At 34.1% G+C, this 25129-nt stretch overlaps 1 non-coding gene across 1 annotated transcript; it reads right to left on the minus strand.

The window, feature by feature from the left end:
- Nucleotides 1-21457: 21457 nt before the first annotated feature.
- LOC115029769 lies at nt 21458-21621 on the minus strand. Its single transcript, XR_003835335.1, has one exon. It is a non-coding gene; the product is annotated as a U1 spliceosomal RNA (small nuclear RNA).
- Nucleotides 21622-25129: the final 3508 nt, after the last annotated feature.

Below are 25129 nucleotides of genomic sequence, written 5' to 3' on the forward strand. Positions count from 1 at the left end.
CAGTAAAGAACATCCCTCCATGGCCTCTGTATCAGCTCCTGCTCCCTGACCTGTCTGAGTTCCAGTCCTGACTTCCTTTGTGATAAACAACAGCATGGAAGTGTAAGCCGAATAAACCCTTTCCTCCTCAACTTGCTTCTTGGTCATGATGTTTGTGCAGGAATAGAAACCCTGACTAAGACAGGAGGCAAGACAGTATTTATTTATTTATTTATTTATTTATTTATTTATTTTATTATGGTACAAGGTTCATATTTTTTAATTAGATATTTTCTTTATTTACATTTCAAATGTTATCCCCTTTCCTTATTTCCCCTCTGAAAACCTCCCATTCTCTTCCCCCTCCCCCTGATCACCAACCCACCCATTCTTGCTTCCTGGTCCAGGTATTCCCCTACACTAGGGTATTGAGCCCTCATAGGACCAAGAGCCTCTTCTCTCATTGATGACAAGGCCATCGTCTGCTACATATGTGGTTCGAGGCATGGGTACCTGCATGAGTTCTCTTTGGTTGGTATTTAATCCCTGGGAGCTCTGGGGGTCCTGGCTGGTTCATATTTATTGTTTGTCCTATGGGGCTGCCATCACCTTCAGCTCCTTGGGTCCATTTTCTAGTTCATCTATTGGGGACTCTGTAGTTTTCCAATTCTTAGTATATTACAGATTAGTTTGTAGACATGTACTGACTTTCAATTTCTATTCTAACATGCTGCCTCCTCAGTTTTTCTCTAAGAGAGTTAGATTTTTTCTGTAGTCTCAGATTTGCTAATAACCTTTATTATTATAAAAATTGGTAACAATCAAGTAAATTCTTTGTTCAGTTGTTGGCATTGACTATTAATAATGTTAACATTATTCCAATTTCAGGCCATTGGGTTTGTGTTCATGTTAAACAGCTCCTACAGAAAGATTTATGTTGGCACTTGGTTCACATAGTAATTTTAAAAATGTAGCGTATTCTCTTCGATAAGGGGTCTGCAGTAGAGAATGTTAGTCTATGATGCTCTTGCATTTTGTCATTTATTTTTTAAAAAGTAGAATACAATCATAATTTATATCAGATTAATTTAACATATGTCAGACATTGAATTAAGTTCTTTATTAACACTGGTGCATAACTACCTGAAGGGGATGTAAGCTACTATAATTATTTGTACACAGTAAATCTTAGGCTTAGATGACACAAAAAAAAATCACCAGAATAACACAGATATTATGTGGTAAAACAGTACATATCCCTGATTCCAGCTAATGGGCTTTTAGGTTTAGATGTTGCTACTTCTCCTCCTGGCTATCACCTTTTTTTGTTTGCTCTTTCCACATTTATTGGCACAAAAACAGAAATAAATGAGTTCTAAGATATCACAAGTTAGAAAAATTGCATTTAAATGACACCATGATTAAAACAAAATCTTTCTGATATTTGAAAGACTATATCATGTTTTTGACCCTATTTACATCAATAGCCATGAAAATATTTTTGACAGAAAATTAATTATATTCTTAAAAATATTCTTAAAAATATTTGACAGAAATGTTACCAATCCAGTAATTACAACAGAAAAATGTGTGTGTGTGTGTGTGTGTGTGTGTGTGTGTAATTTTAGGAAGTTCTCTCTTTCATGTAAGATTAAAATGTTCTTGTAGGAATTAAGAATTAAGTGAGCATAAGAAAAGACTTAAAGACTTAGAGAAAGTAATTTAGATTTCTATTTTAGTTTGTACCAGTTAAAGTGTTATGAACAATTCAAGTAACATCTTAATAAGTAATTACATTGGAACTTTGTAGGCTAAAGGTGTTTTCTATAAATAATGTGTTGAGATCAGTCAGCATCCCTAATGAAATATATAGAGCAACTCCAAATGACATAAATCGAAATGTGTACAGGCAAGGCGATGTAAATTTTTGTGAGAGATTTAATATATTTAGTTTGGAGCCATACCAAAGATTTTGCCTCCTCTGAGCCACATTTAAAATCCTGTCAGCTAGAATCAAATTAGATATGTTCTTTTAAATTGCGTTATTACACATGGAAAATGCCATTGGAAAAATGAGCTTCTATAAATATATTTTTAAAGTTACTAATAGTATACCTTTTGCCAAAATGTACATTAAGGACAATTAAAAATCATGCATGGGTGGTGATCATTATGAAAGTGTGAAGAATTTCTGAAAATGGCCAAAATTTTAATGGGAACAATGAGCTACGAGAAGTGTTACCTGAGGGTTGGATGTATCTAAATGAGAAAATTCAACATTTAAAAGGTTCTCCTTTTCATGCCTTCCAGAAATTAGAGGAAATGTAGGTCTGACATATCCTTGTAGACCAGGAAGTTAGAGATCTATCCTTAGAATGGTGGCAATGCAGAGAACAGATGGTAGTAAGTTAATGGGGAGATGTAGGTGAGACAAGTTGGAAAGCAGAGAAAGGGGTGGGAATATGACAAACTAGGAGAAGATGAGAAGAAGGAAGAGGAAGTGAAGAAACAGGAAAAAGAGGAAGCAGGGGCAAGAAGAGGATGAGGATGAAGAGGTGCAGAAGAAGAGAAGGAAGAGGAGGGGCATGAGGTGAAGTTGGAGGAGGAAGAGGAGGATGAAGAGGAAGAGGAGGAAAGTAATAGGATATATCATCTGAGAAGTTTCTTGCACAGCCATAGTCAACAGCTCAAAGGAGGGTTTCTCATGTCTGGCTATGGGATTTTTGTTAGATGGTGTTTGATTCTAAAACAAGCATTATTTTGCCATATGAACAGTTCTCTAATACTATATATTTCTCTGTATACATAGGATTGTGTGTTTTATATTGTTTTTAAGTAAATAGTTAATAATATGATGTTGTGACTCTTTCAGACATGCTTATTTCTATTGCCCACCCCTCCTTCTTTATTTATCCCCCTCCCCATTGCTAAGGAGACTCTCTCTTTCCATTTTCCAAATCGGAACACTTACATATTATTCTCTCTACTAGCCAGTTTTCTAGAGAAATAGAACTTGGAAAACTTACTGTATGTGTGTGTGTGGTTGTGTGTGTGTAAAATGCTGGATATTGTAGTATAATGTAAAGTGCATAGTTCCAAATTAAAATGAATAAATTCTTGATTTGTCTCTGAACAAGGAATGAGTTACATGAATAGAGATATGGTTCTAATTTGTTGTTTTATTTGAGAACTCAGATATTTTTCATTTGTAGGCCTATTTTATATAATGTTTAAAATATATTAAGTCATATATATATATTAAGTCACACATATATATATATATATATATATATATATATATATATATGTGTGTGTGTGTGTGTGACATGTATACATATGTCTTCATTCACTAAGACCATTAGCAACTCTTCCATACAATGAAAATGTAATTCTGTGTCCCCACATGGTGGCTTACATCCTTCTATTTCTATTCTACTTGATGATCTGACTCACTCTTCTGGTCTTGGTGTACAGCAAACATTCACATTATACACAGAAAAAGTCATACACATAAATTACTAAAATAAAACCAAAAAGGGAAAAATGTCAAGCATTCTTTGATTTCTAATTCAGTGGGGAGTTGTTTAGCAAGAGTGTTTATTTGTTCCTACGAGAGCAGTTACAATTATTCTCAATTTGATTGTAAAAATCAGTAAATAAATAGCTATGTAGACTGAAACTCTTAACATTGTCATGTCTGTGTTTCTGCTTTTGCTTATGGGCTGTGTAGAATATATTCTCTGCCTCTTTTTTTGTCTTCTGTTGGACATTGGATTCTCTTTGCCTATGAGTGCATTACTTCAGTCTTCCTTTATTTGTAGTTGGTGTCTAATTTCAAGGCTTCTATATTTTTATGACTTTTCTTACCTATTCAAGTAATGAGGGGTAATACCTTTATCTATCTTTCAAGATAGACATCTTTATAGAAAGAAATTGGTAGGCAACCATTAATGAGATTTCTATCCTACTGTATGAAAGCAGAAGAAACAACCACATTTGACAGAAGAGGTGAACAAATGATTACAACAGCAGAAAAAGTCTTCATGGCAGGATAATTGGAGTGGAATTAAACCAATAGGTCTGAGGATCACAATGAAAGAGAAACAACATTTTCTGATGCTGTACAAAAAGTCAATGAGGCAGTAGTAATTTAAACCATAATGGAAGCTTTATGCTTCCATTGAAACAGAAGATCAGAGTTTTCCTGGGTGTTTTCAAAGAAGGAAACAGACAAAGAACCAGAAAATATTGTATTTTGGTCATGAATTTTCTACACTCACTCAATGTCATGAAATAACAGAATTATACAGCATAGAGATAATTGACATGCACATTACATTAGCTTGATATTATAGTATTATGTAAGGTGTATAGTCCCAAATTAAAATGAACAATTTCTTGATTTGTGTCTGAACAAGGAGTGAGTTACATGAATTGTAATGTTTTTTATAAAGATATGGTTCTAATTTGTTGTTTTATTTGAGAACTCAGGCATTTTTTATGTGCAAGCTTTTTTTTTCCAGTGTAGCCCTGACTGTCCTAGAACTCACTCTATAGACCAGACTAGCCTCAAACTCTGAAATCTGCCTGCCTCTGCCTCCTAAGTGCTGGGATCAAAAGCATGTGCCACCACTGCCTGGCTGATTTTTTAATATAATTTTAAAAATATATTAACTATTCTCAGATGCCTACAATAGTATATTTACAGTCTTTAATGTACATTAAATCCTCATAAAACTCAATACAATATAGTATATGTATAGTAGAAACAATTTTTTTTATAAACATACATAATGGTGATGTCAACCTTGTGGCCATCTGTATTTTCTTCCAACCACACAATGAAATTTTAAGAAAAACAATTCATCTTCAATAAATTGTGCTGGTCTATCTGGCAGTCAGTATGTAGAAAAATGAAAATAGATCCACATTTGTTACGTTGTACAAATCTCAAGTCCTAATGGATCAAGGACCTCAACCTAAAACCAGACACACTGAATCTAACAGAAGAGAAAGTGGAAAAGAGCCTTTAACACATGGACACAGGAGAAATTTTCTAAACAGAACTCCAATGGCTCAGGCACGAAGATCAAGAATTGATAAATGCGACATCATGAAACTGAAAGGCTTCTTTCTGTAAGGCAAAGGACCCATAATCAATTGCTATGTGACTTAGACTATCAAGACTGGCAGTTTGATCTATTGATGGTCTTTTCTGGGGAAAATTAAATTATATTGAAGAAAAAAAGAAAGTCATTTATTGTGATACCTTAGATAAACATTATGTCTTATCTCTTTATAATAAGCATGATATAATAGTCATCCTTCCAGACTTCCAGCTTTCTTAATACTGTGAAATGAAAAACCAATGAGTTGGACTTCACTGAGTTAGAGTTAGAGTTATTGGACCAAGAGTCATACCAATTACTGCCAAGTGAGACTTCATAAAGAAACAAACAAGCAAAGCCAGGCAGTGGTGGCACACATCTTTAATCCCAGCACCTGTGAGGCAGAGGCAGGCAGTTTTCTGAGTTTGAGGCCAGTCTGTTCTATGGAGTGAGTTCCTGGATAGCCAGGACTACACAGAGAAATCTTGTCAAAAAAAAAAAAAAGAGAAAAAAGAAAGGACAATCAGTGTGGGGAATCTCAAAAAGAATAAACTTATCATCTGATGTAGCTTTACCACTCTAGGTCCAAAGTTGTCGACATTCATTTCTTCAGATATTTGCTCAGACATGTTCATTGTTGTTCTGCTCACAATATTTTAGGAAATGGAAACAACCTAAATGCCTTTTATCTGATAAATAGATAATTAAAAATTGAGCACATATACCGTATGGAACACTGCTCAGCTTTGAGGAAAATGAATCCATGTACTTTGCAGGTAAATTGATGATCCTAGTTGTTGTCATGTTGGCTGATATGACCCAGATAAAGAAAGACACATATCACATGCTCTCTGAGGTGACTCAGAAACAGAAAAACAGATCTCACGTGTTTTCTTTCATCTGAGGATCCTATCTCCTAATTTTTAGATGTGAGTGAAAGGTACAAATAATATGATGGAGGAACTAGGGAAAAAGGACTGCATCTTACTAGGAAGAGAGGGAGATAATCACAGAAGAAGGAAATATAACAATAATATAGTAAGGATGTCCAAAAGAGATGAAACTATTAACTATGCTGTTAACTATCTACCTAAAAGTACCTATACTAGACATGGATTACTATACATATAGATTTTAAATGCAAATTTTCAATCTGAACTGACAGTGCTGTCCCAAAAAGGCAAAGACTTCCTAATAAAAACCAAACACTAGGCATGAAGACCCCCCTTTTTTTTCTTTTATTGAAAAAGATTTTTTTTTATAAGGTAGAGTCTGATTACAGTTTTCCCCCTACACTTCGCAGTCCCCACCCTCTCATCTAGATCCAGACCTTTCCTGTTTCTTCTTAGAAGACAAAGTGTCATCTAAGGAATAATATTTAAAAAATCAAATCAAATAAAATAAACCAAACAAAGAAGCAAAAGAGCCCAATGACAAGAAGTAGAATTACAAAGAGAGGAAGAGACACACATATTTGCATACATAAGAAGCCCACACATACTCAAAACTGGAAGTCATAATATATATGTATAGCATTTGTAAGGAAAAAGAAAAAATATACTCAGGCTTAAGTTTACAAAACAAAGAAACTCCAATATGGCTATTTTCTGCTGGACATGGGATCTACCCTTAAGAGTGGTTTGTTAACCTAGTAAAACTCTCTTAAAGAAAACTACTTTTTTTTTTTCATTTCCAAGTGGCTATGAGTTAGAGTTTTATTCTGGGATAGGGATGAATGTCACTGTTTTAGAAGGGGTAGGGCTTTTGGAGAATAGAGCTGACAAATGACGTTCACTAATGTTATGTCTTACATAATAGACCACATTATTTAGAATCCCGGACAATTTATAATCTAAGGGTTAAGAACGGTGACATGAGTGGTTCTCATGAGTCCAGGCTATAGCTGATTATAAGGACAAGTGGCATGTGGCAAAGTCATCTTCTTTAGAGGCAAATAAAGGCTACTTTTAATATTTAATTGAAAACAACAACAAACACTAATGAATCATCTGAAGTAAACTAATTATTGTTCCCTATACATGGGAAGAATATAAAAACACATCCCATGAACAACTCCATGCTTTGAAGAAACGGAGGCCATAAGACTCTTGTCTTGTTTCCTCGGGGAGTTCTCACAAGTTCTCAGAATTCTCATATCACTCCAATCATGAACTATGTTCCTATAGATACGTGCCTGAGTCCACCTCTCCTCTCACAAGAGGGAAACCCTCTTTTGGGGTTTTGATCATGATTCTAAGAGAGAATCCAAAACCACTACAGACTATTACTATTGCCCTGTGTTGATACTCAGAGGTGGAAAAAAATGTCTCTCTAGTGCAAGCACTTGGGACACAGGGCCAAGGGGCCACTCAGCTTGATCTGACCATAATGCTTCCGAATGAAAGAAGCCAACAGCCCTACCGAACCTTGATGCCTATTTAACTATAAAAATGATCATCTCGGCAAATGAAGAGGAGATTCTGGGTATGCACACCTTGCAGGTCACCATCAACTACCTAATTGGAATTAAGACCCACTCAAGAAGATGAAATAATGACTGATTCTAAAAACACCTATCTAACTATGAAGGGTTAGCAAAGCCATGGTTATTGGAGGAGAAACTATACTCACTTTACACATCACCTCTAATTATGTTCTCAATACTTTTCCTTAGAACACCCTGCATTAGTAAAATTTCTCTTTAAAACAGACTCCACAAAAAAACCTAGGCAAACAAACAAGACAAGACAAAACAAAACATGCCAATCAAAAATGCAGTTTTGTAGATCCCAGTTCCAATAGATTAAATAAGTAAACTAATTTACAAAACTTCTGTGCCTAAGGCTCAGAGATCAGTGAAGAACAACACGAGTAGGGTCTGTCTTCTAGATATGTCAGAAGCTATTCTTATGAGGGCTCACCAACATGGCTGTGTATACATTCCGTGAATAGAATGACAGTGATAAACAAGCTAAAGGTGCATGAGAGAATGCACAGGATAATTCAACCAAAGTCAAGGAAATAGAGACAGCCAAGGCATGCAGAGAATGGAAGAATTAGTATTGTCCAGGGTAGAGCACACCAACTGGTTGTTCAATATCAAAGAGAACCCCTGAAACATAATATGCAAATAACATTATTCAGATTGATCAAATTATGCTTATATATTTAAGAATGTGTGTATGTGTGTGTGTGTTGTTTAACTACAATTAATGAAAACGAGGCCCTGAACTCAAACTCATATAAGGAAGGGTTTTAAGAGGGAAAGGAAGAGAGAATGTTGTAATAATATTATATCAAAGAATAAAAGAGAAAATTTAAGAGACCAGTGACTTCCTACCTCTAATTCAGGCCTACTAAATAAGAGTCTTTGAAGATGTCAATACATTCTGAGAAGTGAGAACCTTCAGGGATTGTCAACATTGCTAATGTTGCCACATCAACCAAAAATTATTTTTGCTGTTACTTTATAGTGGTAGTTTTGGTACTATTATGAATTGCAATTTAAATACTGGTGTTTTCTAATGGCCTCAGGCAACCTCTGTTAAAATATGTTCTTCCTCCCCAGAGTCTCTCAGACCCACAGGTTGAGAATCACTGGACACGATTCAATATCCTTCAAAATCCTATCAGTTGATTATGAAATATTAACTATGTGAGCATGATGGAAGTTTTCATTAATAGTAAATGATTACATTATGAGTATAAAATAATTACAGCTGGAGTCCTTCATAGTTTTGGTTTTGTTTATTGCTGAACCATTTTCAAGGTGAAGTACAAGAAATGTTTTTTTTTTTTTTTTCCTCCAATAGAATGCAGCAGCAACATAGAATGCTGAAACAGAGAAGAGTCTCACCAGGCACTGGTGTGTGTGTTTGTGTGTGTGTGTGTGTGTGTGTGTGTGTGTGTATGCTACTAGAAATTGGACTGTTCGATTTAAAAAACACAAAGCATAAATTTTGATTGTTTCCAAATTATCCTGAGTTTCTATTGTAGTAGCACAAACATACTACAATTTTAGCTTTGAGCAGTATTGGATTGAATAAAGTTTGTGTAGTTTATTTGTCAAAAATTGCAATGTTCGATAACTTTATAAAAGAGGATTGGTATATGTACCTAAGATGAGTTTACAGAACACAAAAATAATTATACCAAGGAAGTACCAGTTAAGGTTAACTTTATTTGTTTTGCTTTGTATAAATATAAATCAAAGAAGTCACAAAAGTGTTTGGGGGCTTATTTATCTAATTTAATAAAAGGATAAAGATCCTAAGAAAATACGCAGAGTATAGTGCCTCGTTTCATATGAAACACAGAATTCTGATATATTCAGGCTTAAATTAGTTTCAGCCGTTAATTTTTTCCTACACTTTAAAAATATTAAACTCAGATCACTTTCTTTACAGGACCCGTTTCATACTCATATCTGATCACATAGACACTATTTATGTAAAATAATTGTTTACAGAAAAATTTGAGATTAAAATAACTTATTCCGATTTGTAGAAGCTTCAATTATGGCTGAGTGTGTTAGAATCTTCATTCATGAGCCATCTAGATGTATCCACATGAAATGAGGAAATGTCATAGCATCACACATTAAAGCTCACCAATCCAGACATTTTATGTCTATCACAAAGCATAACCAATTTAATAACATCATTTTGACTTGAATTAATACTTATTTGTTGCTTTTTTCATTCATTGTGTTGTACCTATTCTCAAATTTAACATCACTCATAAAATGGCCCAAAGTAGCATTTTTAAAATGAAAATTAACTGAAATATTTTAAAGTTGAAATTGCTGAAGGTTAATTATTTTTTTTCCTCAAATGCAATGAGTTTGTCAGCTCATGGTGAATGTCTGTGATAATCTGCCATCAGATTCAGACCAACCCCTAACCTATACCTACTAGGACTACTATTTAGATCTCAGTTACTAGCAACGATTTGAGATAGGCAGATGTGTGGTCTCTACAATCTTGCTTTTATGTTCAAAGCCAGATCTAATTTGACCATACATATATAAATGTTTATAAAAACATACAATATTATATCATTTAAAGTACTTAGAATTTTGAATTTATTTAAGTTTTTATTCATAATATATGTTCTTTCCCTTCCCAGATCTTGAGCCATAATTTACATAAATCAGTTTTTTGTGTGTGTAGTGCATAAATTAATTCCAGATTAGCATTCTTTACTTACCATAAACAATTAAATTCTCCCACTGGATCTCTGCTATAGGAACTAACACTTTGGCTATGATCTGTTAAACATAATATATTTTACATTGTTTAACTTCCATTTTATATCTGGGTGTAATAATCTGTCTATTTTACATTCTGCAAATAAACATCTAATGTGTTTATTTAGAGTTATTCTGATTTCCATATCAATATTTGGTAGATTTTTTAATTAAAAAAATGAATGTCACATATGGAGTCAGATTTAATGGCTTTTAAGCAATTATGTTGATTTTGCATTGTTTACTACCATGGTGAATTTGAATTGATAATAAGAAATACTCAAATTATGAGGACTACGCATTTTTCCAGTTTCTTTTGATCTGGTTGTGGTAACCGCTGGGTATTGTACCTGCTGTGATTCCCAAGTCTTTGCCAGCACTTCATAAGGAGGATTTCTGACTTCCTGATGCTTCCCAGTAACAGCCTACGTTTGGAATGTTTTATATGACTCTCGGATAACTTTTTGGAAAAAGTTGGTGAGAAACACACAAGGAAAGATTTAGAAAAGAATTGCCTGACGGAGTAGTTTCTTTAAAATTTTCCTACTTGCCAATGAAGGATTGTTTAGTGTTTGTGCCTATGGAAGAATTCAGTTTGAGGTCTCCTTTTATTATAGAGTAGGTTGAAAGATGAAGCTTAACAGCTAAAATGTTCTCCTTTTGATTATTAATTCCTCTTTGGTTTTGGTTCATATACCCTGGTTGGTGTAAGAGAATGTTGCAAAGATGGAAATAGACTTCAAAATACTTCATCAAATCTGTTAAGCTGGTTTCCAATATTTTCACTGATACCAACCCATTTTTATTGGCCTTTTCTGCTAACTAGCTAAACATATAACACTGTGATGAGAGAAAAGTCAATGAAGATTTTCTTGTAGCTATCTAAACACTTTCTGATGAAAAAGGTTTAAACCCATTGTCATATGGATAACTTTTAGTTTTGTAATTGATCCACAAGAAATGCATTTACTTCTTTTCCCCTTTTTTCTTTTTCCAACTTTTTCTGTCTTTCCTATCCTTTTGCTGATTGCTGAAAATGTCTGTGCATGGAATGTAACTTGAATATAAATTATTAAGATATGTATATGGGTGCTAGAGCAACTGCCCACTGGTTTTGCACTGACTTCTCGTTGAGAAGAGAGTTGGCATTTCTAACAGTCACAATTGTCTGTGACCTATGTGGTATACAGACATGCACATAGGCAAACAGCATTAAACAGTAAAATACATTAATATAATTTTAAAAGATAAGTATACAATCATACTCCCTATGGTTAATTATTTCAAAGTGAATTAAATAAATCTTAGTAACACATTGTCTGGAAACATATCCATACAGTGAATGGCTCTTCATCATTACCTAGCTGTCCTTTTTCTTAATTTTAAATTTTTGTGTGTGAGCACAGCCTTTAATGACTAAGTCATCTCTACGACCCCAGATATTCTTTTAAAATGCTATTGTGTTTGATAATTGCTGTTACAAATTTAGTAACTGTTTTTATAAGATAGATATTTTAACTAGTAGAGAGTGTTTTTTAATTCATCATAGTGACTACCACAAGGATTTTCTTTTCATGATGCTAAGGAATGGCTATATTCCACAATATCAAAGGCACATGCCCAAGGAAATCAAACTGGAATAATCCCATCTAAAATGCTAATTGCATTTGTGCTAGAGAAAATGGCTAACTATTGGTTCTTTTACATTGCATACATGATGGATTTTAGTATGATTTTTCTGTGCCTTTAAAAATACAGATGATTTGAGAGTACTTTGTCATTCGAATATTCATTTTGTCAGATGATTTTGGTGTTTGGCATACATTAGATTTTTAATAGATGCTTACAGATCAATATAAATCACAGATATAGACCTAGGTGTTCCAGTAAACCCCCAGGTGAGAAAATGCTAACAGTTTCTTCTTGGCATCAATTAATCATTCACAAATAAATGATTTCATTAAACATTGTATATTTATATATTTAAAGCATAAATGAGGTTCCTTTTAATTTTTCCACATCTGGTAGGGATTTTCTAATCAATGTAATTATAAGCAAGGGTAAAAAAAAAAACACAATGAAAATGATCTGTAATTTTTCCTTAGAATTAACTATCACCAAAGAAAGTACAATTAAAAAAAGTAATGCTCCTGTAATGCTAAAATTAAACAGGTTTCAACACCAAAAGGAAAGCTAAATTTCTGCATTCTGTTTCTATGGCAATATATTTGAGGTTATTTCTTCATTACTGTCAAAAACATGGGGCTTTCAGTGTTATTTTTAGTACAAATTATATTGAAGTATCATTAGAGGTGTTGGGGCTTACATAGTTCTCCTCTTAAGCATCACAAAATCTTCAACATACAGAATAGACTAAAACCATAAGTGTATAAGATATTATTCAAACTCATGTAAGTTGTTTAATTCTAGTAGATTTTGCTAGTAGATTCCACTAGAGGCCTTACCATGTTTCAAGACTGGGGTTTATTAGTCAAGCTACAGCTTTGTTAGTGTACTCAGGGGGAAAAAAAGTAATCACATTGACATGAGTTGTACATCTTTGTTGGGCCATTAGGATTTTTTTCTTTTAATACAGAATATTTAGGTGAAAGTCAATTTTTCTCTTTCTTTTTTTTTTTTTAGTGAGAAGTTCTTTAATGTGTCTGTATATTTCTTTTCAAAAATACTGTTGATTTCTTTTTAGAATACCAAACTAACAAGATCAGTTTTATTATTAGAATTTTGGAATGGTGATAAGAATTGACTCAATCAGATTAAATGATTATATCTAACCCAAGGCTTCTTATAAAATTTGGGGTTAGAAAGATTTAGGAAAGTGTGTGCTATGTCATTGACCAATGGTTATACATCATCTAGGGCACAGGATAAGGGCTGATAAGAAGGTATAGTTTCAAGAATGGAAGGAGGCTTTGGGAAAAGGATAGAATAATCTATAACAGAGTGGAGGAGAGGAAGGTAAATACATGGATAATCTCGGAAGGACTGTTGTATGCTTATATTTGACTCCAAAGTTGGCATTTTCTTGTAGAGTGCTTGCAACATTTTCCCATCTCTCATTATAATTTCTTGAGACAAGGATAGACTTAGGCATAACACATCCTGACTTCCTTTCTGAACACAGTGAATAGATAACTCAAGCTGGAGGAGATTATCAATAAATTTCAAAATCTTCTTTCATTCGTAGGAAAAATCAAGTTCTCATTTATAATTATAGAATTCATGACAGTGTGTTAATTGTTTTGTAGGTAATGAAATGACAATGGTCATTGTATGATTGTTTAAATGTAGCTGTAATTCTTCAAAAGAAGAAAGACTATCTCGAGTCAACAGCGTTCTAAAAATAAGTCACATTAAAACTGAGTTCTCTAATCATGAAATAAACAAAATACATATAGACCATATTTACAAAATGGAGTTTTTTAGTAGTTCTTCAAATTTGTGTTATTTCTTGACATCGTTATAGGATCATACAAGGGTCACCAATCTATCATCACTACAAAGACAAATGGATTTTGAATTAAAACTAGCGCTATTTACAAAAGAAAAATAAAGTAAGGGAAGTCAGACTCGCTAAGAACCAGCATCATAGGAGGCAGGCCTAGATCATGAAAGACATATTCACCACTTGAATTGGATAATAAAATGTTGATACCTTTCCAAAGTCTCCTGAAATCCATCCTCTAATTATCAGGTATCTTTGTCAGCAGTCATTAAAATTGGACACCAATTTATTAATTATCTACTAGGTAGAAAACCATCTGTGAAAAAACAAACAAGGAAATGAAAATCTATGAACAACATCAGGTCTTTTTTCTTCATTTGGTCCATCTTTCCCCATGACAATGGCTTGTTTCCTTCATCACTTTTATATCCTCTACCAATATTTCAATACCTAACTGACATAGTCTATATAAAATGGAATTTACAATGTCTAAGTGACTTTAAAAAGAAAAAAAGGTTGATTTGACAAAGCATGTCTTCAAGGAGGTGGTGAATTGAGAAAACAAACATATATGCTCCTTAAATCCATGTGCTGTAGTTAGGTGGCCATGGCATCCAGCTTCTGTTGGAGTAAACTGAGATGCAAATGGTGACCTGAAGAGATGAGCTTCTGTCGTTCTAAACAGAAGGAGTCGCTGAATGCCACTTCTACTACACTCAATAAAAGAATAATTCCCAGAGATTCTTGGTTTGGTTTTAGTGAGATATACTATATTGCTTCCTTATATGATCTCCTACTCACATGGTCTAATTGATATTCAAAAGAATAGTTGTCATGGGAAGTAGTTGATAAATGGTCCCCTAACTGGACCAAGTTTTGCTGATGAGTGACTATGAATGTTCATCTTAATGAATGTACTCTATTAACCCAAATCTCAGGGGTTATCTTGGAAGAGAGGGTAGAGAAAGGCTATGGGGTTGGAGGATGTGGAGGAGTTCTATGAAGTGCATCCTTCTGGATGTAGCAAAGCCATTTCATCCTTGAACTCACAGTAGCTATGTTCATCTGCATAAGACCTGCACAATGGCAAAGTCAGGTCTGTATATTGTAAACCCTATGCTAGATAGGCACAAGGAGTATATCCCAGGGCCTTTGATTGCTTAGCAAGTCTGATTCCTTGATACTGTCTCACCATAAAGAGTGAAAGCATTTGCATAAAAACACCTGAGGCTGTCCTCTGGTTTATGTGCGTGCACATAAACAAACTTAGTTCTGTATATGTGTGTATCTGTGTAAAGAAACATATTTATATTCAGATAAATACAGACATTATAATCATATTTTAATGTAAAGTTGTACCACTTCTCTTTTCTGTATGCTATCTGCCTCTGTTTCCATTTCTGTCTGTCTGTTTTTCATTTCTTTCTATTACTCTTCTTCTACAAATATCCTTATATAGAGAAAAGATATATAAATAGACTATATATGTATAAAAATCACAATTTTTCTTCTTGTAAAACAGAAAAGTCTCTTTTAATGTTTTGGTTGTAAAGACAAATATGAGATCTTATGTCAAGATGTTTCTCATGCTAGTCAAAATGAAATGAAGCATGGAAGATTAAAAAGGCAATTTGCCTCTCACGAATCTTAAAATTTACAAGAGTGATGTAGTGTTAAAATTAGCCTGTGAGCAGTACATATCTCATCCATACACAAAAGGAAGAATTGTACAATTTTGCTAATCAAATATTATGTGTTTTGCTTACTCTTCAGTAGGCTGACAGCTGAGGGTTTGTACTAGGATAATTCTTTCAGCAATCATTTAGTATAATGTAACAAGTATTTGTGACATGATGCAGTTAAAAGGTATTCACTAGACAAATAATAGCCTATCCCTTTTCATTATAAGCTATAATCTCCATATTTATCTTTAAGATGAAATATTTATATAGTGGGATAGAACAGTTACAGAGAAAGTCACATGAAGACATCTAGTATAATTCAGAATGGAAGAAGAGGAATGAGACCCTGAAGCTTCTGAGAAGGTCTGCCTTTATTCTCTATACTGTAAAAATATAATAGGATAGGTTATGAATACTCTAGATTTTTGCAAGTGACTTCCATGGTTTTTTCTGTATGTAGGTTTTAGATGCCGTTTTCATTTAAATCATCATGCCTTTAATCCTTAACTCCTGAGTTTGCACATTTGTAAGAGGTAGTTGTTCATTTTTGCATGTTAATACCTGTGTATCAACTCTAAATGTTAAAGCAATTCCAGGGCCTACCCCAGACAAATTTGCTGTATGCAAATGTAAGATAAAAGTATCACTACAAAAACAAAATCAAAATCCTTCAAAATAGAAATAAGAGCACATTTATAGCCATTAGCTCTTAGGACTGGCAATACAGTAGAAAAATTCTAATACTTCAGCCTATGTTATAACGGTCTGTCCCTGCCCTGCCTTGCTTTCCAGCTCTCTTTCTCTCTCTCCTTTTCTCTCTCTCTCCTTTTCTCTCTCTCTCCTTTTCTCTCTCTCTCCTTCTCTCTCTCTCTCTCTCTCTCTCTCTCTCTCTCGGCAGGGCTTTCTTGGTGTAAGAGCTTTGACTGTCCTGAAACTTGCTTTGTAGGCTAGGCTTTCTGGAACTCAAGAGAGAGCAACCTGGCTCTGCCTTCAGAGTGCTGGGATTGAAGGCATTCACCACCACATCCTGATGTTTCCTCATGTTTTGAACTTCTTTTTTAATTATATATAAATTATAAATTATTCTAAATAACTAAAATCATGTGATATAGATGGCACAACATGTGTATTGATGGTGTGTATCATGAAATATCTTCTTCTTCTTCCTTGATTTTTAATATAAAAGTTAGAAAGTAGACCAAAAGTTTTGGTATGTACTAGAATAACTAACAAAGTAAAACTCAATGTATTTATGCCATTTAAGTTAGTTTATTGAAAGCAGAATGGGAGGTTTTTAAACTTTTTGTCATATTGTTATCGCACAAAGTTTCACTTTCCATTTATAACCATCTAGTGCCTATCACAGTCCTATTAGTTTGCAAATGACTATGCTGTCTTCAGTCATAAATTTAACAGCTTAGTGGATAGAGAGTGGGCAAAACGGATGAGAATGAAGATGTAAAGTAAACGTAATGGCACAATTCATTGAAAAACACGGGGAAGTATGATGCTCGTTTTATTGCAAAGGTTGATTCTGACTAGAGTGGTTACATACTGATGTTACAGTATTCACAACAGAATTCTCTGTAGTGGTGACTGTTGGATGTGCTGCATCTCTTTCATTTGTACCCCAGATTCTCTTTTCCCTGCAGATCTGACTGCATGGATGACCAAGGGCCATCGTTCTATTTCTATTTCAAGTTAGAGGTCTGAAATAAGAAGAACCAATATCAGATTTGGAGAAGAGTGTGGAACACTGGCACCAAGATCAATATTTTCACAGTTTTCCTGATTACAGGTCATATGTGTTTTTATAGTTCACTTCGACTAAAATCCACAATGTTTGGCATGTTATCCTATTCAATAACTACCTTCTGGAACAGAAGAAGGATTCATTTTTATCATATTTCAGGAGCTAGACTTTCTTGATGTCTTCTCAGGAACAAAATGCTCAGCTTCACTACATAACATTCTTTCTACCAATGTGTTTTATAAAGCAAGTGTAAGTTCAAGTTCATGTCAATTTCACACATGGCACTGGGATAATACATAGTAGTTATCATTTATAAACAACTTAATGAATACTATAAGGAGTAATTGCAAACATTTTTCTGCTCTTTAGCAAATATTGTAATTGGAAAAATTAAAAGAGTAGAGTAATATTAACATACATTAAATACATTTCTATGTGATGTCTGTCTACATTCGTTTTTCAAATGTTATATATTTAATAAGGAGTAAATATTGATATTTTCTTTGTTTTGTTTTTCTCTTTTTTTCTGCCAAAAAGTTCTAAAATAGAACCCCCAAAATTGCTATTTCTATGTCAATGTGAAAGCAATCCATCCCCTTCCCTCTGGGAGCATACTTAAACAGAATACATGATTTGAGAAATAATAAAACAGAGAAGAGAAATTAAATTTATCTCCCAGTTTTTCTGCATACACACATTTGGAAAATTGTAATGAATTCCTAGTAGCTAGTGGCAACAATGGATTTAAACTATATAATCTACCTTCCCATTCAATCGCAAAAATTACATAGAAAGGAACAAAAACAATTATATAAAATCCACAGCCATCATAATTAGAAGAAAACATTAAAATGTCAAACAACCTAACAGAATAAAATAAGAATCATGCAAGCAAAACTACCCAAGAACACCAACAAACCCCTTAAGGTGTCTCATGGGAGAGGCAAGGACGAGTATTGGACTGTCTGTAGATATTCCCTGACAGTGAGCAGAATTTAGATGATCCTTCAATATGAGAAAAACAGGCATTTTAGGGGAGTACCTATGAGGTTTATATCTATGCAGTTTAAAAACATTTACAATGATGAAGAACTGGAGATGAGAAAAACCCAACGAAGAGAGTTAAAAGGATGCAGAACGCACTCCTTGGCTATGGGATGATGGATAGTAAATGTGAAGAAATGACATATTTTCAAGAATGGAGCAATGTTCAGAACCCTAAGATACCTAAAGATTCAGAAACCCCTTTCTCTACTCTTTCACTTAGCACGCCAATTTACTATATTGCCATTCTCATACCTGTATTCAAAATACTAAAGGGGAAACCCTAAGGGAAAATTAAATGCCAGCATATTCCTTTCAGAAGGCTAATCCATCATGATGGTGAGACTGGGGCAAGTGAATCATTCAGCCTATGGTCAAGAGGAAGCAAGGAGAAATGGAGAACAAAGATAAAGTTTCTAAGGACACACACCAAATGGCCCAAAGGCTCAACTGACAACTTATCTCCATCCTCTAAAATGACATCATGTTGGGATTTATCATTCTATTAGGTTTAATCAGGAATGATTCTATGATAGACGAAGTGTTCTTCAGTACAGCTAAGGCCATTCTCTATGCAGAGGTTTTCAGTCAAGAACACCATCAATATTATCCTTAGTAAAAATCTAATAAGTAACAAGAGCTTTGTTGGGTGAGGGCGTAAGTGTATTTTCTGTTCAGACCTGAATTTCTTACTGTACACTGTAGCACATTGCTGTAATCTCACCTATACTATGCTGAGATAGGAGGTGGCTATAGGAGAAGCAGAAAAAAAAAAAAGGAAGACTTTTCAAAGCACAGTGAAAAACAAGCAGACCTGAAAGTTGCCTTCTGAACTTCATGTTGTTCTGTGAGATGCCCAGTTCCACAGTTAAATATACCTTTGCAAACACACATATAAAATATCTAGTACAAAATTACACTTTGTTACAGGAAAAAAACAATTCTCTTTTTAAATCTGTTTTTAACTTTTGGCTCAGGGGATTGAATCTATGGCAGTGCATGCTAAGAAAGTCCTTGACCACTGAGGTATATGACAATTGCTGTTTATATTCATAATTCTTCTAAAATCCAGCCGCTTATTAATGCTGCCCAAGAAAGAGGTTATTAAACATTCTTTCCTTGAAAACTTACAATTCAAAATTGAAACAGAAAAGAAATAATGTAATTCGGGCCACAGAATTCTGTCCTCTACTCTGAAAGCTACTTAAGCAGATAAATCTGAAGCATGACATTGTCCACTGAGTTCTGTACTCTAAACTTTACTTCTATAGTATGAAACAAATTAGAGAAAAAAATAAAGTTCATAGTTTGTTGATTTATTTTATTTACTTTTAATTATGAGCACTTGTGTGGGGCATGTATACATGAATACAAGTGTCTGCAAAGGCTGACAAATTGGATGACCTCATGCTATGGCTGCAACAGATCAACATGGGTGCTGGGAACCAAACTAGGGTCCTAGGTAAGAGAAATATATGTTCTCAACTTATAGCCCTTTTTCTACCCCTTTATTTTTTTATTCTTAATAAAGAACAGTTTGGAAACAAACATAAGTAAATATCAGACAAGACAAACAAAAATGTCTATTAAAAAAGCAGGAAGAGTACAAGAATTTGATAGTGTTAATAATTGTTGAAATGTTAGTGAATATATCTTATTGAAATTCTTAGAGATTTTTCTACTACTGAGCACATTGCTAACATTACTCTTTATCTTCATGACTCTAGAGCTTACTTAAGAACACATATTCTAGTAGGAAACATGTCAGTGATTGAACTTGTTTTAAAGATTAATGTGAGAAAGCTAGATGATGGATATCTGTAATTTCAGCACTTGGGAGAAAGAGCAAGTAAGCACAGGTTAAAGTCATGCTTGGCTGCATAGGGAGTTACAGGCTAACCTGATCTACATCATAGACACTGTTCCAAGTTAAGAAACTAAAGAATTATTATGCGGAACAAATTACTTTCTTTCGTAGTGGTAATAGATAGAACTATCCTGTGTGCAGGCTATTTTACATAATGTGTGTGTGTGTGTGTGTGTGTGTGTGTGTATACATATATGTGCCTTGATTGGTGTGGTTTTGCAGGGTTCTACACTTTCATCATTGGGATACAGAGTGAAAATGTTTTAAATATACTGAATAATTCATTATAAAATAAACGGTAACAGTTCATTATAAATAACTAGTTCATGGAAATAAAGAAAAAGTTCAGTATAGAATATTTTCCAGCAAGCTTATTTTTTTTATAAAAGTCTAATGAACAAATTATTCTATAATCTAAATGTTATCTTGTATTTTATATTAATGATTACACTCTGGTCAGAATTGACTAGCTTCAGAGTTTTTCTATTGAGAACTAGCATGAGAATTTTGACTATTCCACGTTTGTTCTAACATTATCTAAAATAAATTTATCTACAGTTAACTAAAGAACTAAAACTGTCATGTGAAATTTGAACTGTCACAGTGTATTAAAATGCCAAAATATTTGTTTCAAGTTGTTCTCTTTGTTTTAGTTTTAGTAATGTAACATATTATTTTAATAACAAGTTCAGTGGTTTAGATAAATCATCATTTGTGTGCCTGTCGATTGCTAGAGTGTCCAGCTGTTGATGGAATGGCCCTGCCAAGTTCAGCATGTGCTCTTTTCTCTGGTCCACAGTGCCTCTTCCTGTTAGCACAGTTTCTTAGACCACAGAAGGCTGGAACATGTAGGCATGAAGAGAATAAAGTTCATCTGAGGGCAAATGCAATCTCCTGCTTTGATTTATATCTCAGAGCCTAAATATTGTAGTCGCATTAAATTTTAATAGAAGTGGTATTGCTATTTTTAGTGAAGACTAAATATCCCAATATTCTGTTATATAATACACCTAAAAGATTGGGGGGTTTGCTTTTAAAGCATATACCAATATAAATAGCTCTTACTATGATTAGGAAAAACAAACAATATTGATAGTATTATTTATTAAAATGTTGGTACATTTCTTTATTTTAATTAATTTAATATAATAGAATCATATTAAGTGTTATATTAGCTCACCAAGAAATATATATTCTGAGTGTGAAACAAATGATTTGCTTAGTATTTTTATGTAGATATCTTATTTTCCATTAACCACAATGCCACACCTGTTGCCAAGAGAGAATGAATAGTGTTTTCTTTTTTTTTTTATCAGGGGAGAGCATGAACGCAGTCCCCCACTACCACAAATTATGCAGTCGAGTTTCCCGCATTTGGGGAAATCGCAGGGGTCAGCACATCCGGAGTGCAATGGATAAGCCTCGCCCTGGGAAAACCACCTTTGTGATCATGGTATCTCCCCTGCCAGGTAAGTATGGACAGTGTTTTCTTATGAGCATTTGCATAACAAGCTGTGCATACTTAGTTCAATGACTAAGATGTAGGAGATAATTGATAGAAATGAATGAGTGAATGAATGAATGAATGGATGAATGAATACAACAATGTAACAAGTAGCACCTGTACGTCTATAAATAAAGTAGAATACATTATATCCACGTAATCTCTGGACAAGCAGAGAACCTGATATTTTATAAGAATTTCCATTTTACTCATAGTATTATAAAAATGCAAGCATCTCTGAGATCTCTATTTAAGAACACAATTATGTTAATTACTTCCCATAGGCTATTGCAATTCCTTATAGGTTTGATGTCAAAACAAACTTGATTAGATTTAAAAGCTTTGAAGCCTTGCCACCATTTCTCAGTATAATTTTTGATTTCTGGCTCACTCCTTCAAACTTAAACGTTGATGTCAACGAAATTACTTTGGCTTGATCCTTCAAGTGACAACTTCTAGCAGACAGGATGCCCATCAGTGTCACTGATGTATTTTAAAGTAAGAGAAATGTTCAGCTGTGTTCCCATGAAGGTTTCTTCAGATATCCAGATTTATATAAAAAAACTATTTCTGAAAATTCAAACTCTCAAAGAGCTTGAATTTTTGGTCAAGACAATTATTTAAATATTTTCCTAAGAGTGTGCTTTGGGGTATCTGTCTTAATATAATATCTCATCTACTTCTGAGTTACTCATATTTTATAATTTTATGTTTATGTTTTAATTGTAAATAATGTAGGAAGAAAGTCAACATTTCAAATGCCATTCAATGTTTTCATGTTTTCTGTCAAGACATGATCCATTCAAATTTACATGAATTATCAACTTGGTATATATTTTTAAATATTCAATTGTGTATCTTTAATATATAGGAATGTCTTTATCCTTATATACAAACTAAGAAATGGTAATGCAAGCAATATTTTTTTACTCCATTTATAAGTTACTGTAAAAGCAGAGGGTAACACTATTGGAAGCAGACATAAGTTCTATAGTCATTTTTAATTTCTTAAGGAATATTTTTCCTCTTACTGTAAATGTTTTATTTTATTCTGTTAAATCTCAGAGTAGACTCACTTTTGTTACTTAGTAATTAACCAAAATAAAAAAAATCTGTTATAATACATCATTATAGATCATTGCCAAATAAAAAAATCAAGCACCAGATGGTGCGCTTTATGATAAGCTACAGTGTGTATGCATTAAAGCTCCATTTTTCCCTAGCAATACTACAATTTCTTTTAGAGAAATTCTTTACTCTGTGGGAACTGTGAAGGAAGGAACAGTATGAACATGTGCCCTCCCCCAAGCCTTGAGCTCAGATGCTTGCCACAGTTGCTAGCTCACCTAGGGTGGAGCCTTCCATCCTAAGTAAAGTCTTTTGTCTGCCACAACTGCAGATTCCTGCAAGAAGCTACCTGCTGAGCAGCTGAGCTTGTTTTCCTCACAGATCCTGACAAAGCTACCAGGACATCCTTGCATGGTGGGGGATGCCCCACCCCACCCCCTTTATAAGCTATGACTCATAAGTAAACATTGGGCTTTGATCAGAGAAACTTGTCTTGGCTCCTTATTTCTCTCGCCACCTTCCCCATCCAACCCCAACTTTCCTTTCAGGAACCCAGTACTAACCCGTGGCTGCTGGCGGCTACATGAACACATTGAAGTTGTGTCATTATTGCATGTTTCATGAGTTAATGAAAGACCCACAACGTGAGGACTCCCCCACGTTCTGACTCAGGAGAGGCGACACCCCAAATCACACAAGAAACGGTCTTGCTGCAACTGCAAGAGGATTTTTATTCGAGAGCGTTCTCGGGCCCATGGTCATACACCACGCAGGGGTAGAGGACTATGGCGCCCCGAGTAGCTGTATAAGGGGGTATTTAAAGGAAGAAACCACAACTCAAGGAAGTGGGGAGGGCGTTGTTGGAAAAATACCAAAGATACCAGTTAAGAGTCACAAGGAAGTGCAAAGTCACAAGAGTCACAGAGAATACCTGGTAATTGTTCTGGTTAACTCTCAGTTTCTAAGAGCCCCTAACAATAGCACATTTGCATGGCAGTTTCCGGAGTTGGTCAGGGTGACTTTCTTTGAATGAACACTCTTTGAACCCAGGAAGCAGGTAGGTGGAGGAAGGAATGTCGCTATCAAGGTATGATTAGCATACCTTGGAGCAATGAGTCACAAAGGTCACTTTCCCAAGCCTCTTCCTAAAGGCCTAGAATTTTGTTACTTCTTCATTATCACAAGAACCTGTCTATAATTTCTTATTTTTCTCAATCTCTTCCTGTTCTTCCTCCACTTTCTCATACTTCTCCTCATTATAGTTTTCATTATTATTGTATGAACAATTGACATGAGCAACTAATGATAAATTGTCACAAATCTAATATCTAATAAATTCATACTTAGGATGTTGCTTTAATTATCATGTTGGGTCACATCCTCTCCCATTTCCCATCCAATTAAAACTTGCTTTCTTAATTTATTTAGCTAGTTCTTAAGCATATACTTATATTCTGTTGATACTCTCTGCCTTTATTGTAGCATTTGAATAGATGAGACAATGGCATATGTTAATTAAAAATCAGCAGAAATACTATTTCAAATTATGAGCTATATGTGGGGTGCATTGCATAATTAACAATTTTATAATCGTTACATCTCAACTGTTTTCCTCATTGCTCAGTTTCTTGTCTATTAATGTATCTGAAAGTAATTAGCATATGGGTAGAGGCTTACACTACTTACATCACTATACAAGAAGGTATCTTGGTAAGAGATAAAATTTTGGATATTTTTCCATGGCCTTTTGTGGTTAAAAACAATCAGGTGAAATAGTTTGTGGAAGTTCACAGTAGACTTGAACATAATTTTCAAAACAATGGGGTATATATATAGCTAGTGTTCTTATAAGCATGGACAGAACAGGTTGGCTATATCTGAGATTCTGAAAATGGGATTAGGAATAGATTGAAAAAGTAATTGTGTATAATTTCCCTTGAGGCTTTTGATTGGCACTCTTGAGCTCTGCATTGCCTGAACTCAGTTCTTGAACTTCAAGTGCCATGTTAGTAGTTTAATTTTTCATAAAGAAAACAATGACTACATGGAAAACAAATATATCGGAAAGCAAATGTGCTTGGGCACTCTTTATTTTTAGTTTCCCAGTTTATACACTGTAATGATCTAAATGTACACCAAGAGCCATGTGATGGTGGTTTCAGAGATAAGGACTGATAACGAGAAGAAGATTTACCTAGGATAGTATATTACCTGGCTGTTTCCAAGTAATTTTTTTTAAATAAATTCCTTACGATCTCCATTGAAATTTAGCATTGGGCAATGAAACTCAGAGGAGAGAAACACAAAGATATAAATATGAATATGAAACTGTTGTTCATATTTCTTGGTTTAATCTTTTATAAAACATGTTCAAGTTAATACACCTGTTTGTTATCTTTAGAAACAGTAATTT

Source organism: Mus caroli, chromosome 17, assembly GCF_900094665.2.
Source record: "Mus caroli chromosome 17, CAROLI_EIJ_v1.1, whole genome shotgun sequence".
Taxonomy (NCBI): domain Eukaryota; kingdom Metazoa; phylum Chordata; class Mammalia; order Rodentia; family Muridae; genus Mus; species Mus caroli.